The sequence below is a fragment of the Mycteria americana genome, chromosome 6 (assembly GCF_035582795.1).
Source record: "Mycteria americana isolate JAX WOST 10 ecotype Jacksonville Zoo and Gardens chromosome 6, USCA_MyAme_1.0, whole genome shotgun sequence".
In the NCBI taxonomy this organism is placed as follows: domain Eukaryota; kingdom Metazoa; phylum Chordata; class Aves; order Ciconiiformes; family Ciconiidae; genus Mycteria; species Mycteria americana.
This window is the reverse complement of record NC_134370.1, coordinates 42,018,154-42,033,493: the sequence shown is the minus strand read 5'-3', so window position 1 is coordinate 42,033,493 and position 15,340 is coordinate 42,018,154. Positions and strand designations below refer to the sequence as shown.

The window sequence follows — 15,340 nt, the reverse complement described above, 5'->3', positions numbered from 1 at the left end:
AAAGATTGTTACTAGGGTTTCCTCGCAGTATAAGTCTGTGCGTCCCTAGATAGCACAACGCTTTTAAGACATCTGTCTTGAAACCCTTCCATAGAATGTCTTGATACCACACTTTGACCGCTTCTGCCACTGAGCTGGCATTTCATATGGGCTTCTGGCATGAGGTCTCCTGCCACTTTGAAGTAAAAATTTACCAGGCATTGAAAAGTTTGACGCCGCAGTCAAGCACAGTGCCAAGCTATAAAAGCCCTATTTGTACACAGAATGGATTTTTGCTTGCTAGGAAGGCTTGGGTAGTGCTTCAGTAACTGCATAGGAATGGCTTTGAATCTACATACCTATGAAACAGCTACATCTAAATTGAGCTGTAGTTTCTCTTCTGCTCTGAAGGTCTGTACTTTGTCTTCCTTGCACCCCTGCTCTTCTGCATGTAATTTTATGTAGTTGGATTATATCGCTCTGGAAAACTTTGTCAGGGAAGTTAATTTAAAACTATTTGAAAGGTTTAAAAATGACTCCTGCTGTTATGATGATGAAAAAGACCTTGAAAGCACCTTGAGGGCGATTGCTGCAAAAATACCTGCTTGGCTATGCGAATGGCATACAGTTCCCAGAGCGCGCTCACCATTCACTGATGAAGTAACTCCAAGGCCAGTGGCTGCCTTCAGCGCAAGCGCTGTTAGCCAGCTCGGCTAGTGATGGTACATCAGGGCTCAAGGTCAGCTTGCTTTAAATGGGAGTGAAAATCCAACACCAGCAGGTGAGTCACGTAGCGGGGAACTCGGAGTGAGCTTTACTGCTTACAGAGGGTGCATGAAGAATATAAAGTGCCAATGGTCTGTGATTTTGAGAGTTTAGGGAATACATTTTTAGTCCAATAGGTAAGTGAACAAGACTTAGAGGAAGGAAGAGGAACATATATGTTCATCTCAAAATGCTGAAGTTGGATATTTGTGGGACAGGGCGCTGAGCAGAAGCAGTGTGGGGGTAGGTGGTGTTCAAAGCAGCACTGTGAACAAAGCAAGAATGGACAGAAAAGGGTGAATGTAAGCCTGTGAAGGTCCCTATTAAATGACTTTACAGAATGCGGTGTTCTGTTTCCACCACTACTTTTGGGATGCCAGCATATGTGTTTAATGGAAACATGATTTTATGGAGACTCGTTGTGCTAGGAGAAGCTTGCATTTACCAAAAGCAATACTTAGTAATGGGCTAGGGTTTCTTATCTACTCTTCATGAAACAGTGCAAAAGCCTTATTTCGTGGTAATGAGCAATTATCCACAAATTAACAAAATGACTTGTCAGATATTGCCTTTGTTTTCATGCATGTGCAATTTCCTATTCAGTTTTTCTCCCTTTCAAAACGTAATTAGATGGTTTATCAAAGGACATTTTAAAAACAAAAGCAGGGCCCGAAGCACGTTTATCAGAAGTGGATTATTTGCCTTCTGACACTTTGTTCAGAATTTCTTTGGGAATGCTTGCAAGAAAACGAGTATCTACACTGAGAAGACTCAGACCATGTGTCTTGTCTACAAGCATCTATAATGTTTTTGAGAGGGAATGCCAGAGTTCAGCTGAGAGTTCAATAAGTATAAATGGCTATGAGAATACTTGTAGAGATGGCAATCACAGACAATTTATGTTACCTGCTGCTCAGAGCAAGACTAACCTCAAAGGTACGTCAGGTATTTCAGGATCCAGTTGGGTTTTGAAAATCTCCAAGGAAGGAGATCTGTTGCTTTAAGAACCTAATGTGGCTTTGGGGAGGGGGATTCCCACCTCGTGCGTGGAGACAGTCCATCCTGCAAGCTTTATTCGGTGTTTCTCAGTGCCAAGGTGGAATGGGAGTGGAGGAGAGGGAAGAAACTGAGATACACATGATATTTAAGATACAGGTGCACCAGATATGCAATAGAAAAGGCTGTTAGCTGTTTTCTTCTCTGTGCCTGTCCAGCTGAGCTGATGTTTCAATTAACTACCAGTTACTCCTTAAAGATCTTAACTTCTAAATGGTGCTGCTTAACTCACAGTTCATCATGGCACAGGTGAATTGACTGGCATCGTTTTATAACTGCCTACAGGGAACTTTCCTTGGCCATTTTATTGAGTGGCTGCCAATCTTTAAAATCCTTTTATGATTCTTCCCATTAGACTTCTTTGCTAATATCGCACAAAGTACTTAAGAGGTTAAAAGTAGACTGTTTGCATTAACTTTGTAATCCCTCTCACACTGGTAATAGTGCTTTAATACTGTCCACTTGTAGTTGGATATGAGCAAATATTTAAAATAATTGTCCACTCTACAATAACTGTGCAGTCTACAAAAATGTTTGTCGGCTTCATAGTTTGTTTTGCATTTTATTCGTTAACGATCTGGGAATCTTGTTTCCATGTCAAGGACTTCCTTTTTGGTCTTTTCATGGTTGTAGCCTGAAAGCAGACTATATACTACAAATCATAGGGAATTGCTCTGTTCCTTCAAGCAATGCCACTGTAATAGCTTTGTGTTGAAATTCAGCCTGCAAGATGTGATGCCATGCTACTAAATTAATTACTTGTGTTTATTTGCAGATTGGATAATAACCTGATCAGTGTTTGGCCCTTCTGCCATAAGATTCGCAAAAATTGTGAAGTGGATAATGCTTTGCCTGCCTCTGTCCAGCTGCACTTTCAGCACATAGATGACGTGTTACAGCGTGTGATCTTTGTATTTGTGCAAAGATATCCTGATGTCATTGAGAATGGGGTTGTACATGGGTTCCTGTTATGTGCAGCTGTGGGGACACTGAAGCTCCAACCTTTTCAAGGTGGAGGTTCCAAAGTCTCATCTCATTGCGTGTGCAAAACTCATCATAGCAACTTAAAAGGCCAAAACAGATTGATAATTATGAAAATCCAAGTCATATTTGAGTTTGTTTACCTGATGTCAAGAAAAATGAATCTATAGTTTGTCTAGTCAGCATAACAAATATAATTAATAAACTATATCTGGACACTTTAAAGCACAAATAGGTTTAGAAAGACAATTTTTACACTGTGTGAGAAGGATTCATTTTCCTTGCGATGTGTGTCGAGGTGAATGAAGCCTTTATATCTTTCATAGGTAAGGTGCTACTGCTTGTAATTGCCTTGTGTTTCCAGATGTGCTGTACATAGTTGCACTTTACAGGCTGAAGTGATTTCAAAGTAGCTGGATATACAAATGTACAATCCAATAAATACACCTTACCCCTTTTCAAACACCAGAAAAAGTAACTGCACCTCGTAGTCTTGGGTACTCACACATAGTTGGGGCCCACAGTTCAGTACCATCTGTTGTGTAAGCTCATGTATAAATGTTATCATTAAGACTTTGACTAATTGCATGACATTTAGTGTGCATGCGAGTGCTAATAAGAATAGCGTGCTACTTTCTAAAGGATCCTCGTTCATTTATTATGAGTTTTCATCTAAGTAGCAGTAAGAATCTTTTTGATGTGTTCAGCATGTGGACCAACTCCAGATGTTCAATGGAGATGAACTGCTTGAATTTCCTAGAGTGAGGGAAACTGGTTTTCACTGGCGCATTACCCTCTGAGCTGGTGGTTGCGGTAGCAGGGTGGCTTGTGGGAGGAAGAGGCTTCTCACCCTGAGACCCAGGTGAGGTGTGAAAGCCTCGGAGCTGTAAGCTCTGATCCCTATCACTTAATCCCTGGTTGTAGGTTGAGAGGCTGCAGATTCAATTCCCAGAGAAACCAAAGGTTCAGGTATATCTGTTCAAAGTGAGCTTTCTGGGCTGAATTAATTCATGGCTATCATAAAGCTGATTTTTTTTTTTTTTCTCCCTTCTCTTCATCTCCCCAGCTTCCAGTGTTAAAGGGTGTCCCAGGAGGTTTTGGAGAAATGCATTGTGGTTTACATAGCAGAGTAGGACCTTACCGAGAGGGAAATAGCAACACAGTGAATGTCAGCATGTGGGATTATGCCACGCATTTTCTGCCCTCGCAAGTGCTATAGTAACTGACTTTTCTTCCAGGTCTGTATCATGCAAAATACTAATGGCAATCTCTGCACCACTGAAGTGGAATAACTTCTGCAATGAATTGTTTGTGACTGATGCATTGTTGTGTTTTTTGTTTGGTTGGTTGGTTTGTTTTTTTTTTTTTTTTTAAGTACACCATGAGAGGCAATTGTGGATCTGTAGTAGACTAAACTGAAGCAGGTATTGCTTTTGTAAGAGGTGGCAACTAAAGCACTTGCTGGCGGTGAATAGCCAGTGCAGTGACAGGAGCTGTGAAGACAGCTGGAAATGCCTGAACTTGCTTGTTTCCCAGTACTTTCCTGAATAGGATAGTTGGGATAGAGCCCAATGCAGCCTTAAATGCTTGTGTGATGTATTTAATGTAGCTCTCGTATAATAGACTATGCCGTGTTCATTTAGTGCAATGTGCTGCTGTTGGAAAGAAGTGCTCAAGTGCCATTGAGACTCTTTGCCTGGGCTTGGTAGGTTTTGAGGTGCTGGAGCAATGCTTTAGTGCAGCATGGTGTGGGACTTGTGAGATCTTTTCCCTCTGGGATGAGAGTCTGTCTGCCCAGCGCAGTCCTGTCCCTTGCTCCCCCAGCAGATACCCAGTGATTTCTCTGAGCTGGGGCACAGCCTTGGTGCTCTGGCACTGGAGACGGTGTGGGGCTGGTGGAGCACCATGTTCTCCTCCAGCAGAAGGAGTTGAAAGTGAGCAGAGATGCCATGAATGGGAAATGCCTGGGAAAGGATCCGGTGTCAGGGGAAGAAGCAGAGGAGCAACGGCAGAGGGCATGGGCAAGATGCCACTGGGGTATTTGTGGTGCCTGATCTTTGTAAGATACAATTAAGATATTGATGCTACTACAGTGGTGCTGTAGCAGCCTTGACTAGTCCATCCTCTAGGAGGGGATTTCAGCACTTATAAAGCCAGTTCTCAGTATTCTAGGTGGTGTGTATGCGTGAATGTATGCTTGCCTTTGGTGTGTATCCTAGACAGAAAGAAGTATGAAATCAGATTTAAGATTTAGGGTGAGAGCTCGCAGGCACAAGGGGTTTGGATGTGCAGCTGTGTATAGTTCTTGCATCTTTTTGTCTTTGCTCTTAATGTTGCTAATAGTCACTAGAAGAGGCAACACAAACTTCAGCTAGAAAGAAGGAAAAGTCCATTTATTTCCACAGACACTGCAAAGTGAAAGATATGAAGTCTTTAAAGAGCTGAACACGCTGATCTTTCTGTATTTATAGCTTTAACAATGGGGGAAGAATTAAAATAAATAAAAAGAGGAATGGTCTCTTCATTGGCTTCTCTGGAGGCAGTATTATCCTCTTCTCAATTTGAGGATTTGTTTCCTTTTAAGGACTGCTTTAAAAACATTTCCTTTTTTATAAAGCAGAGGTGAATTACTGTGTGATCATTCATGTGAAGTGACTTGCTGTATGCTTAATAATAGCTCAGATATTTTATTTGTGCTGTACTTTTTTTTTTTTTAATGAAGATCTCAAGTCAGCCCCTTAGAAGACAGATTGTATTGTACAGGGCACGTTAGATTGTCTTGAACAAAGTACCTTTCTTTTTTTAATTGGTATTTTTATTGCTATGACCTACATTCGCAGAGTGAGGGCAGCACTGTTCCTCCAGTGGCTTAGACAAGTGTTAACTCCGCAAGGAGGAGGAGAGCTATTCCCTTATCTGGAGACTTTCTTAGGTACTTACAAAGCTGCATACTTAACTTATTCCTCAAGTGTAAGTACTGATATGCAGTATATGTGCAGTAAAGCGACACATTTTTAAGCACAGCATTAAATAGCATTTAATGCTATTAAAGGGGGAAATGGTTAGTGACCTGCTATACCACTTAGACACTCACAAGTCTATGGGGCCTGATGAGATCCACCCGAGAGTACTGAAGGAACTGGCAGAAGTGCTCACCAAGCCCCTTTCCATCATTTACCAGCAGTCCTGGCTAACTGGGGAGGTCCCTGCTGACTGGAGATTAGCGAATGTGACACCCATCTTCAAGAAGGGCTGGAAGGAGGACCCGGGGAACTACAGGCCTGTCAGCCTGACCTCGGTACCAGGAAAGCTGATGGAGCAGATCATCCTGAGTGCCATCATGCAGCACGTAGAGGACAACCAAGGGATCAAGCCCAGCCAGCATGGGTTCAGGAAAGGCAGGTCCTGCTTGACCAACCTGATCTCCTTCTACAACAAGGTGACCTGCCTAGTGGATGAGGGAAAGGCTGTGGATGTTGTCTACCTAGACTTCAGTAAAGCCTTTGACACGGTTTCCCACAGCATTCTCCTGGAGAAGCTGGTGGCTCATGGCTTGCATGGGTGTACCCTTCGCTGGGTAAAGACCTGGCTGGATGGCCGGGCCCAAAGAGTGGTGGTGAATGGAGTTTACTCCAGTTGGCGGCCGGTCACAAGCGGTGTTCCCCAGGGCTCTGTGTTGGGGCCAGTTCTGTTTAATATCTTTATCAATGATCTGGACGAAGGGATCGAGTGCACCCTCAGTAAGTTTGCAGATGACACCAAGTTGTGTGGGAGTGTTGATCTGCTGGAGGGTAGGAAGGCTCTGCAGAGGGACCTGGACAGGCTGGATCGATGGGCTGGGGCCAATTGTATGAGGTTCAACAAATGCAAGGTCCTGCACTTGGGCCACAGCAACCCCATGCAATGCTACAGGCTTGGGGAAGAGTGGCTGGAAAGCTGCCAGGCAGAAAAGGACCTGGGGGTGTTGGTTGACAGCCACCTGAATATGAGCCAGCAGTGTGCCCAGGTGGCCAAGAAAGCCAATGGCATCCTGGCTTGTATCAGAAATAGCGTGGCCAGCAGGAGTAGGGAAGTGATCATGCCCCTGTACTTGGCGCTGGTGAGGCCGCACCTCAAATACCGTGTTGAGTTTTGGTCCCCTCATTACAAGAGAGACATTGAGGTGTTGGAGTGTGTTCAGAGAAGGGCAACGAAGCTGGTGAAGGGTCTGGAGCAGAAGTCTTATGAGGAGTGGCTGAGGGAGCTGGGGTTGTTTAGCCTGGAGAAAAGGAGGCTGAGGGGAGACCTTATCGCTCTCTTCAACTACCTGAAAGGAGGTTGTAGAGAGGTGGGGGTCAGTCTCTTCTCCCAGGTAACAAGTGATAGGACAAGAGGAAATGGTCTCAAGTTGCGCCAGGGGAGGTTTAGACTGGGTATTAGGAAATTTTTCTTCACTGAAAGGGTTATCAAGCATTGGAACAGGCTGCCCAGGGAAGTGGTTGAGTCGCCATCCCTGGAGGTATTTAAAGGACATTTGGATGAGGTGCTTAGGGACATGGTATAGTGGTGGTCTTGGTAGTGTTAGGTTTACGGTTGGACTCGATGATCTTAAAGGTCTTTTCCAACCTATACGATTCTGTGATTCTGTAATTCTCAGCATGAGTTTGCAAGTATTCCCAATTAAACCTACCAGTTGTGGTGGTACTTGTCATCAAAGTGAGTGGGAGTTTGTACAAAGCTCAGAAATGCAGCTAAAAATCATACGCTTTCAAATCACCTCTCAGAGCAGTTCTTCTGGCCTTCCTGGGCTGATCTTCTCACCATTCCTCCATGTCTTCCACCTCCTCATGACTGTTCCCACCTTTTCAAGGCCCTGTCATGTCCTGTGAGACCTGTGCTGCTACCACCTTCCCTCTGGGCTCATAGACATCCCTGAAAGGTGGCTGTTAACTGAGGGGTAGAGGGAAGGAAACAGAAAGCAGATCTCTCCAGCTACTTGTCATTAGAAAGAGCAGGGACAGCAGTGGGATGTGAGGGACCCCCAGCCGAGTGCATGGGTGGAAATTGGACCCCATCGCCGAGTCACGGAGAAGCATCTGCTGGTGTGGAAGGAGAGTGCCTGGGCTCCTGCTTGGGAAAGGTGAGTCTTGGCGCCACCTGGAGCACATGGCGTAGGTACCACTGAGCCCTGCCTTGCTGCTGGGGACCACGTGCTGTGTTTGGGGCTTCCAATAAGGTGAGAAGGGAAGGGGAGCTTGATATTTAAACAACAGCTGCCTTTGCTAGATCAGTCACCAGGTTTGTGTGTTGTTTATATACTCAAAATGTAGGAATATTGTTCTGGCAAGCGTTGTCAAACTCGGATTCTCTTTTCATGCTCACATACAATTAATTTCCTAGAAATTTCAGGGATGGGATGAAAATGTTGTTGTAGATTGTTTGTAACAACTGGTAATACGTGCAGCTGATCAAGCGTAAACTGGAGGCTGGTTTTTGAATGTGCTAAAGCAGGAAGCAAAGCTTGGCTTGGTAAGGTCAGCATCAGAAATTTAGGGTCTGTGTTGATTTTTCTTTTGTGTTATAGTTTATAGAGAATGCTTCCTTTTTTCTTTAATGAAACTGTTTTTGCAACTTGTGTCAATCCATCTTTAATCCTATGTAGAAAGACCCACGGCTGTATCTGATGAGAGCAGAATCTGTTTGTGCTTTTGGGACTTCAGATGTGCCTTTTGCAGCTACCAGCTCAGCAGTTAAGCCTATTACAGTAATCCCTTTAGTTGTGCCATCCAGGTCGTTTCTCACCCTGCCCCCAGTCAGGCTGTTCAGCAAACACCCCTCCGAGTGCAGGGTTGTGGGGGACATGGGAGGATGTTTTGCCACGGTTACTGCCCCTTCCTTTAACAACCAAAAAACAGTGTGCAGAGCTGCGAGGGAGAGGAGGAAGGATCCTCATCCTGCTTGTTGGAAATGTGCATGTTTGGATTTTCACCAAGCTGTCTGCGATGAGCCAGAATAAAACTAACAAGTGAAGGCATCCCAGTTATGCTCCCACCCAGGTCATACGTGCCACTGTGTCGTGCTTGCTCTTCGAGAGATCACCCTGCATGTTTACATCCAGAAGTGCAACCAGGATCACAATTTAAGGGTTTCAAGGAGATCCGTTTTTCCCAGCAAATGTTATGCATGAGGCTGGAGTCAGGGACAAGCATCCCTCGAGGGCAGGGCAGGGAGAGCTGGCTGCAATTCCTGGCTGTGCAGGGCTGCCTCCCCTCCCTCCCCCCTTGCGGAGGGGATGGTCCCATTCCAGCAATTAAGGGGAATTAGCAGTTGCTTGGCGAGCCCCAAGACTTTGCAGATGGCTTTTGGAGGGGTGGAACAGATTCCCGCTCCTGACCCTGATGTGTGTCTAGTTTTGGGGCCTGTGGTTGGAGGGAGGTGGATCCAAAACCCATGCTTTTGCCATATCTGAGGCCAACCGGCTTGTCAAATCTGCAGTATAAAGGTTTCTTTTGCCGAAACGTGGTGTATGTCATATTACTGATATTTCTAAAGACCTGGGTGCTGCTGGCACATAAATTTCTTGCTTACGTTGGGAACTGAAAGTGGGCACTCCAAAAACACACCCTGTAACATAGCAGGACTATGTTAATGTCATGTTGGGCTCCTCAACAGAAATGGGCAGAAACAGACGTTTTCAAATGGGTTTGTTTAATATCGTGTTTTCGATGTTTTTATGCTACCAGCGCTCTCTTTGGTGTTATGTTACTGTTATCCCTTTTGAACAAGGCATCATGGGGTCTTCTGTGTGTATGGGAGAAGGTCCTTTCTACTGACAGTGACTCCTTGCTCCCAAGCACAAGACTTTCTGCAGACCCAGCAGCACTTTTCCCTTTTGCGGAAGATGTAGCTCAAGTTTCCTCTCTCTTTTCCATTATTTTTTAGAGAAAATATGTTGCTTTGTTCAGGTCAAATTTGCAAATACATTGATGGAGCTCGGTTTTTCTCTTTCCTGCCAATTTAATGTTTTTGCACCTTTCATAAATCATTTGATTAACTGTTAAAACTGGAAAAGGCTGTTTGGCATTTATAAAGCTAACAGAAAACTTGAGTAACAGATGCATTATTAGGAGATGGCCTCTCAAAAAGGGAAGTAGTGCAAAAGCCAGTAATGTTTTCCTTGTTGACAAACTTGTTTGGAAGAGATTATTAATCACTCACATCTGTGCAGATGCAGTTTTCAGACTCCTGGCTATTAGTATTTTTAACAGGCGTGGACCACAGCAGGGAATTCCCCCCCTCCCTCTCCAATCCAGTACTTTGGTTTCTTCAGGGAACTTGCTCGTCTGTCAAAAACCACAGTTTGGTAACTGGATGCAGTATTAAAGTTTACCACAGAAACTGTCAGAAGGAGAAAGGAATTGAGCTCTTGCTGAAATACTAAAACCATATTAAAACTCTTCAAAGCAAAGTGTAAAAGCATTGAGGTTGCATAGTGAAAATGGGGAGATGATGAGGACTAACAGATGAGACACCAGGGAGAGTAAGTTGCTCATGCAGGTCAAAACTAGGCTGCTCATACTTCTGGCTTTGCGGCCTGAGGCTTTTAAAATAATGTTGGTGATGGCGAGACTGTGACATGGCAGTTCCTCCATCCAGAAGAGCTGGCTGTGCTTGTCAGCCCTGCGGCTGTGCCTTCCCCGGCCCTGCGCTTTTGGTTTGTGCAGTGGACGACTATCAGATCTCTTCTTGTGTGGCTCCTCTTTGGAAGTGGTCAAAGTTAAACCAGAATCTTAATATATTTAAACTCACAGCGTGTGTTCCTTAGTTGCGTTGGTGGCAATTCTCAGTATTTAACTGTTGCTTCTGGGAAGACTAGCCTGCTGTGGAACAGCCGAGGCTTTGCGGGGTGCCAAATAGCTACTACGCAGGAGCTTTAAAGTGCATCTCTCACAGTTGCTTTTGTAGTGCCTGCCCAAGTTTGCTTGTCCTAAAGGGCTTTGCTCTGTCTTGAAGGCAGAGGTCTAGCAAACAGAACGCTCTCAAAAGCAAACTCTGAAAGTGTATCTTTTTTTATAAGGAATTTCTAAAAGAATACTGATCGTCGTTTCCCTGAAGCCTGGGAGGTAACCATCTCTTACCATTTATTTAACTGCATAGGAGGGATGTTGCAGCAATGCACAAATGCTTTTCAATTTTCAATTTCAATCAAACCACATTAAAAAGCACTTACTGTAGCCTGGCAGGGGTGTGGTCCAGAAAATTCCTTTTCCAAGTTGATGGTTTTAGGTCAAGACAAGGATAGAAAACTTTAAGTATGTGAAACAAATTTCTGCTGTGAACTGTGGGAACCTTTGAAAGCTGGAATAACTTTTGCAGCTAGAAGTTTCAAAATTTTTTTTTTTCTTCCTTAGGGTTCAGCTGTACTTACTTTGTTGCAGGTGAACTTCTTGAGTTACTTTATTTATGGACACATTGTGCTGCCTTCCAACAGAGATGACCCCTCAACTCCATCCTGGTCCCTAGCAAGGCATCTGCCACTTGTTAAGGTGTGTGTTAAGCCTACATAAAAAGCAATCTTACTGAGATTTAGTTATCATTTGCATCAGACTAGGGATGTATTGATTTTTAACACAAAGTAATTGTTGCCCATCAGCCACTCTTAGACACTGCTTTGTAGGCTAATTAAAGCACCCCTGTCATTCTCCCAGGTATCGTCTTGTAACTTTGCTTTTTACTTGCAGTGAATTAGTCAAGTGCAAATCCAGCTTGAATTCATTGCCCTCAGTGCATATATGTGCAGATGTCTCTTCTGGCCACTACAACAAAAGAGTAAATGAATCTCTTTTTCCCAGGAGACTCAAGTCAGTGTCACAGGAGAAAAAAGTTTCTCCTGAATTTGGTGTGTGTGGCAGATGACAGCAAAGCCTCACTGGGAGTTTGAGTTCTGTGGCTCCTCTGAGCACAGCATACCGTCAGGAGGGTTGCTGCTGAACTGCTGTGTTTTGCAGCCACGAGGGAATAAACCACTTCCAGCACACTGATAGCAGAGCCTCTGCTTGCTTGGCCTCCGGAAACCGAGGAAACAGTTGAACTTGGGAGCTGGCTGCACCTCAACTGGGTCACCAAGCTCCTCTGCAGACCCAGCCTTGGAATTGAATACTCCCAGAGGGCAAGTATGTATTGAACTACTGTGCCATTACCTGTATCACGCTGCTCGGGTTAACAGAACTGACATACAGCTTCCTCCTACTTCCCATTCATAACTATGGCACCAACACAAATTAGCGAAAAGGAACATGTAAGACAGTTTAGTGTAATAACAGATATGCTATCTCGCTTCAGCTCCACTTAACCCCTGACTTTAAGTGGGTATGAGAGATTTGTGCTTGCTAAATTTAAAAAAGAAAAAGCCACACTGTGAAAGAGGGGAGGAAGGAACTGCAGCAGAGCTTCAGGCTGTCAAAGTGTCTGCTTGTACTTCTGGGTGTGCATTCCTTTGTCGCTAGCTGTCTGAGGTGAAAATTAGCGCTCTATCAAGAGAAGCCGCTTCAGGAGAAGATGTGCTTGATATTGGCCAATTTTCTTCTTTTTCCTTAGCTTTGCTTTTCTCCCTTATGCGGAACTCACTGCCCAAGTCTCACTATGTAGCTCCGTTGCTTTGATGCATATCTGTGGTGTACATTTCCAGTGACGTGAGAAGGAAGTTCCTTAACTGTATGGGAGCATCGTGTGTAAGAAGGGAGCAGGCCACTGCTGGAGGATCACTTTGTCTGTGTATCTAAACGTTGTGTGATCTTAAAATGGAGATCTGTGTTGCATGCTTCTGTACCTTTCTCTTTCTGACCTTTGGATTCTCCCCAGAGCTAAGTTTTGTTACTGCCTTTGGCTCATGTAACTTGTAGTTATAAAAGAGCTTCACTAACTTCTAAATTCTTGTACTGGAGATTTCCTTGCTGAACCACCACTCAGGAGTCACCTGCTCAATATCCCGTGAGCTACAATATATAGCCACAGTATCCCTATTTTCCTCTTCCATACCCGACCCAGCTTGTTCAATCATATTGTTTCCCTAGTAAGCAAGAGGCAAAAAAGCAGCATTTGATCTAGTTTGCAAGGATGGTGACAGGCTGTTTGTAAGCAGCTTGTGACTGTGAGGAAACCACATGTGAAGGTGACATCAGTGTGACAGTATAAATCTTGCCACCGTGGTTCCAGAAATGCTGAATGTGAATTGAAGGTGTAGCTAATGTCACTAAACGTGAAATGGAAATGTTTTATTCTTGGCGTTTCCAAGTTTGTTTTCAGCTGTTGTGCCTGCGCCCATCCTTTCTTTCCCTCCTGCATCAGATGTTATAATGTAAAAATAAAATGTGTTGTGCGGAGGAATGGGAAACAAGATAGTATGGCAGATTTCAGCTTTCATTACCGTCGCACTGGTGTTTGCACTGTGTTGAGAAGCTTTCTTTTGGTCAGTGAAATCCGTCTAGCTCAGAGGGGTGCCGACCATTCATTGTGCGACTGAGATTGAACTAATGCTTATATGCCATCTGGCCTGTAATTAATTCAGACCCCAAATAAAAAAAAAGGGATTGGAGAAGGCAAAAAGTTGTTCTAACTTCTCTGAGGTGAGCATAACCCTTGTAAATCTCTGAAAGTGAAGAGAAGATTTATTGTCTATGCCGCCATCTTCTGCAGTGACTTGAAAAGGTCTCTTGGTGAGGCGGTGAAGAACTATTATGCAACTAATTTAAACCACTTATAGGGCACTGGCAGTGGTTGTTTGGTCTGTCTGTGTAGACCGATTACTTAATTGGACTAACCGGGATAGCTGTGTCATTTTACAAGTGTTTGGAAAAGAATTTGAGTGGACAGGGAGGCTGAAGGTCGCTTTTATATTCCAACCTCTTTGTCTACTTTAGTATTGACATGTAAATTCAACGGTACAAGGCAACTTTGCCTATTGCTCTTTGTACTGACTGGCAGCAACTAAAATCTCTGTGGCTTTAGTTTGACACATTTGAAACTTGCTACAGGATAGGTGTCGTTTGCACGCCTACTTATGTGTGTTTCAGAATTAGGCTTTCTCTCCCAGCAGGTTTGTAAAGCATGTGTCTTTTGGAGAAAGAAAAAGAGATATCTCTTTTTTTTCTTAAAGGTTGCAGGGGTCTTGTGAAACCTGGAGGTGCTGTGTGATCGTTTTGGTATATGAGGAGCCTGCCTTTCTGCCCCTCCTGTGCTTTCAAAGGTGGAGTACAGTTCTCCCCCCCCCCCCCCCCCCCCCCCCCCCCCCAAACTAAGACTTGAAAATCTTGTGTGACTTGCTGCTTTTGTTGTTTGTACCTCAGGAAGTACTGCAGATGGTTTTGTATGTTGCATTTAAGCAAACCAGCTAATTTTGGCACTTAATATGCCTCACGTTAACTAATTTTCTCTCTGGTGTAAGAAAAAACTGGAAAATCAAGTCTGTTTGGTTTTACTGTCATGTGGTGGTTGTGATGTGCTCTTGGTCTTGCAACTTGTTCAATACTAAGCAGTAATGCACTCTTTGGCTTTTTAGAGCAAGACTGAAATTATCTGTGTTCTCACATAAAAGCTGTGATTATTTCTGCAGACTAGTGCCAGGGGTTCTCATCAGGGACCCGTAATAAACTTGCTAGCTTTTGCTTAAACTCTTGAGCCTTGTCTAGTATTCTTATATTTCAGCGTTGCACAAGACTAGTCTTGAAAAACAATCTTGTAGGGCTGAAGTTAACCTTGTGGAGGGTAAGCACCAAGTTGACCAAAGTTTATTCCAACTTACTTTCTTTGGAGTTTTTTTTGTATATTGGATTGTCTGGGTTTCACTACTTGCAGTTCCTGTTTGTCTGAGGTCTCTGACCACACCAGGCAAATTCCAGCTTGTAAGGCAGTATGAGTAAGACCTATGTGAACGTCCATGTGTTTTTTAGTACCTTACAAGGAAATGGCTTATCAAGCTGTAGGGCTTATTTTTCTGCATGTACATTTTTGCTAATGTCAAAACTTGCTGTTCCATTGCCCCAGTGCTGTACAGGATCTCCTAGTGGTTTTTAACATAAAAGTATAGAAGTATGTAGTATTACCTTGCTGTAAGCCTGCATATAGTGATGTTAACAGAGCAGGAAAACATTTCATTACCTGCCAGATCACTGTTTTAAAAGCTTAACTTTTTTTCTTTTTATATTTGGTTAATTCTACATTTGTAATGTAGCTTGAGATAAGTCCATTGATGAATTAGGCAGTTTGTGGAAGTGAGGAACTGGTGCAGAGCCAGCTTGTGGTTGGAAATTTCCTGGCAGGGGCAAACAAGGAAACCACAACCCAGGAAAAGCATGCACCTGGAGCTATGGGATGGGGAAACTGCAGAGCTAAATAAGGAGACAGTACAGAAGAATGTGCTAATCAATAACTACTTCAGAACTGGTATAGTGGGGCTGGAGATAACTGACCCCTGCCTGCTCTCCCCCCCACCCAGCTAGGTATCCTGGCCTTAGCAAGAGGGTACAGCATATCTGATTTAGCCTTTGCTGCTCTACTAAAACAGGGATCAGGAATCAAGTAT

At 43.9% G+C, this 15,340-nt stretch overlaps 1 protein-coding gene across 15 annotated transcripts in view; it reads left to right on the top strand.

The window, feature by feature from the left end:
* The window catches only part of SGMS1 (sphingomyelin synthase 1), a 106,313-nt gene that overhangs the window by 5,419 nt on the left and 85,554 nt on the right, over positions 1-15,340 (top strand). The window contains exon 1 of one of the 15 annotated variants that reach the window (XM_075505447.1): positions 11,915-11,933. The exons of the other annotated variants lie outside the window; for them this stretch is intronic. The gene's annotated coding sequence lies outside the window, so the exon portion shown is untranslated. Of the gene's footprint in view, positions 1-11,914; positions 11,934-15,340 lie in introns of those variants that run through there. 15 annotated transcript variants of the gene reach the window in all.